The following is a 4,282-nucleotide window of genomic DNA, read 5'->3' on the forward strand; positions in this document are numbered from 1 at the left end:
GATTCTTCCTATGCAAAAAGATTTTAGAGGAAAATGGATGCCAAATTGGGAAGGCCCTTATGTTGTAAAGAAGGCCTTTTCCGGTGGAGCTTTGATCCTCTGCGAGATGGATGGCAAAAGTCTACCAAATCCTGTAAACGCAGACTCCGTCAAGAAATACTTCACTTGAAAGAAATGGGAACCAAAGTGAAAACCCGTGAAGGGCGCTTTGCTTCCTAAAAAAAAAAAAAAGGGGGAGACTTTGGAGAGGCTAAGGTGAAAACCCGTAAAGGGCACTTTGAGACCAAAGAGGGCTTGAGTCGAAAACCCGAAAAGGGCGACTCAAGTATTGGGCAGAATTGGAACATCAAGACTTGAGCGGATCAAATTTTGGATCGGGGGGATATGATGATCTTCCTTTACTTGAACCAACAAGAAAGGATATGCAACGTCTTGAAGCATTGACAGAGTATTGCAGATCTCCTGAACACCCGTCAAACTCAGAAGGGTCTTCGGAAAGTTTGTACAGAGAAACTCAAGCTGCGATAACTGGGGCACCTAGTTCTTATGTTTCTTGAGAATACATTCTTTTATTTTCTTTCTTTCTTCCTTTCTTTTTGTGAAAACACACATTCTCAATCCACTTCTTTGTTGCCTTTCTTTCGCCATCTTTGATGTTTTATTTGAGTTATGATCAGAACCGACTTTATTCTTATCCATTGTTATGACCTTTTGCAAACATGTTGCATTGGAATAATGATTAATGGACTAATAAAACGTTCACAAAGGAAGTTTTACATATTACTCTGAAAAGTTCTAAATAATATAGGAACCTAAAACAGGACTATTGTTTAGAACACGCCAATTTTAAAGGTTGGAAATTTGAGAATGAAGGGTCCAAGTTTGGGCTCTCTCTTTGGATTTTGTCGTCAAATGCATTGATTGAACAAAATGACAAAATGTTATGTTAATGACAAAGCTAAATAAATAAGCTAGCAATGATTATCAGGCAATAGGAAGAGGTTACCTCGGAAAAGAGATCCTTCATTTGCACATGAGTACGACACCTTGAGAATGGTGTGGGAAGCTAGAACGATTCAGGTCATGTATCCTCGAATAGTGATAGGAGAAGACTGAGGAAAAGCCACATATTTTTACCCTTGGATTACAGTGGGAGAATGATGGTACAAAATTTAGCACCCCAATGGATTAAACTTTGAGGTTCACAGTAGGGGCAACTTGGCTAAACGTTTCTTCAGAAAAGCCAGTCAAGCAAGAAGGCGTCGTAGCACGTTAGTCACAAAGCCTTAATAAACTTCGAGTAATGACAACCTAAGCGAGATCATTCTCGAAAAAAAAAAATTTACATCATGCAAACACCATTCACACATGTCTAGTTAGGAGCATTTGATTCATTTAGATCATGCCATCCTAATCATTAGGCATAATCAGGTTCATTATACAGGTCATCTTCCCTAGAGAACAGATCAATGAAGACATCAGATCCTGCTGACTGCGAAGCAGATCAAAGATAGAAGACCTTGCCTTCCTACGTCGACAACGAAGTAGATCGAAAAATTTCAGATATTATCTCCCTGAGATTACAGCGGAGCAGATTGAAGATAGTAATCCTATCTTCCTGAGATTACAGTGGAGCGGATTAAAATAAAGGATCTTATCTCTCTGAAGTTACAGTAGAGTAGATCGCATCAGGTCTTATCTCCCTGAGGTTACAGTGGAGCAGACCAAGGAATTTCAGATCTTATCTCCCTGATATTACAGCGGAGTAGATTGAAGCTAGTAATCCTATCTCCCTGAGATTACAGTGGAATGGATTAAAATAAAGGATATTATCTCTCTAAGATTACAGTAGAGTACATTGAAGCCAGTAATTCTATCTCCCCGACGTGGTGGAGTGGGCCGAAGCGCCAATGCCTATACCTCTGAAGTTGCAGTAGGTCAGATCAAATCTATCATAGCTAGTCTTATCTCTCTGACGTTACAGTGGAGTAGACTTAAACCACCAACCTCGTCCCCCTGAAGTTGCTGCGAAGAAGATAAAGGCTACAGGACGCATCTCTCTAAAATGCAGTGGACTGGAATGAAACTACTTGAAATGGAGAAGTACCAGAACAAGTCAAGACTCGGCGAGACCGGGCAAAATGGGCCTTTCTTAGTCTTTGCTCTGTTATCGTTACACGACAATGAGCAAAGAGGGGCAGCTGTTGCAGGCCCATTTACCCGGTGGCCCACTACCCGTTACAAGCCCAATTACAAAATAAACCAAACCCATCTAAAACCTAACCCAAAACCCGAGCCCAATTCCCCCCTAAAAACCCAACTAGGGTTTCAGAAAAATGAAACCCTAGCCGAACCTAGCGCCGCATCCATCCCTCTGCCGTTTGCCTTGTCCCATCGCCACCCACCGTGCCTAGCTTCATCAACACCTGCAAAATGGCAGAAAAAGTCGGAGCACACAACAGATAGTGCAAAGAATACAACTAAAAAATACAATGTAAATTGGATATAAAAGCAAAACAATATCTCTGTACATTAGGAAGGGACAGCGTTTTTTGAATCCAAAAAAGAAAAACAGATCAAAAGGTTGACTCCAATTTATTCTTCTCTGTTCTTGTTTCTTATTTACTTTACTCTTTATTTTATTGTTTATTTTTATTTTTTGTTTATTTTTTTTTCGCATTCGTTCAACAAAGAAAAAGGAATTAAAAGGGAGAGGAGAAAATACCTTACCGCTTCGACGGGCTGGTGTCGGAACCCCACCCTTGCCGTCGTTGGATTCGAGCCGAAAGGGGCATCTCATCCCTTTTCCTTTTGGTCTTGCGGCTGAGAAGGCTTAGCCTTTGGGGACGCAGCAAAGTTGGGAGGCTTAGAGGCCTTTCTCGCGCAACTCCGGCCATTGGCCATGGAGGCGGAGATGGCGGCCTGAGCCTAAGGGGTCGAGAGAGATATAGGGAGGAGAGCACTCGGGCTCTCAGCTCTCTTTTTTTGTTTCTTTTGTTGTTTTCTTGATTGCTCAGAAAATGAAATGGAGGCTGCCCGATTAGGGTTCTTCTTGGCCCTTGCTTGATGTGTGAAACGACGCCGTTTGGAGTCTGATCAGTGGCTCCAAAATGGCGTCGTATTGAGCTCTGACCCGCGCGGTGACCCGACCCAGGGGAAGGATTCGCGTGTTTTCTTTAAATGGGATATTTGCGCGCGCAGTCCCTCCGACTTTGTAGCGCGTTGCAATCTGGTCCTATTTCACTATTTCCTATTTTTCAATGTAGCCCCAGAATTCCGTCTTTGTTCTAATTTGACCCTATGTTGCGCTGCGTTTTGGGGCTTCGGGGCATTTACCATTTTGGTCCCCCCTTTTTCGCGCATATTGCATCTTGATCCTTTATTCTGTTTTATTTTTGATTTCAGCCCTGAGGTTTCGTTCCCGTTTTGAATTAGTCCTATTATTATTATTATTACTGTTATTATTATTACCTATTTATTTATATTGATTTTATTTAAACTTCCGGTACATATATATATTTTTATATTTTACAACTTATGTACCTATATATATATATCTATATACACATTTTCATTTTCATGAATACATACATATTTATATAATCTTTATGGTCTAAAATACACCCTTTTATATTTTTTAAATCCACATATACATACACATTTTCAATATATTTTTAGTATGTATATAAATTAACGTATTTATTTGTATACATATGTATATTTTCATTAGTTTTAAACTTTTGTTTGTACATATATACTTTTTCTTTTATTTTACAATATATATACACTTACTTTTTATATGTATTCCTTTATCTTCGTATTCCATAGTTTTATACACCTATATGCACATATTTTTACATATACGCATATTTATTTATCTTATATAAAATATACTTTATATATTTTGTTAATTCATGTATACACATATCTTAGTTCATGTCTATATATATCTTTTATACTTAATTGTATTTGCTATTTATTTATTTCATTTTTGTTATTATTTTGAATGAATGATTTAACTTTATTCGCTTTTATTTTGTTATTTGTATGTTGTAAGTTTGATCGTTCATATTGATTGCTATAGCTTGCATCGTTTTTATATTTTCATGTTCATTATGATTTTGCCATGCATAAATAATGTAATTTGCTTTCGCTATAATTTTGTGCTTTATTTTTACTCGATATAACAAAATTTATTTTTTTAAATGGCATTTCGTGTTTGGATTCGAGAAAATCGTGCCCTAACTTACTGGGTTTCGATACTCTCGATAAATCTAAATGT

This window comes from Gossypium hirsutum, chromosome D04, assembly GCF_007990345.1.
Source record: "Gossypium hirsutum isolate 1008001.06 chromosome D04, Gossypium_hirsutum_v2.1, whole genome shotgun sequence".
In the NCBI taxonomy this organism is placed as follows: domain Eukaryota; kingdom Viridiplantae; phylum Streptophyta; class Magnoliopsida; order Malvales; family Malvaceae; genus Gossypium; species Gossypium hirsutum.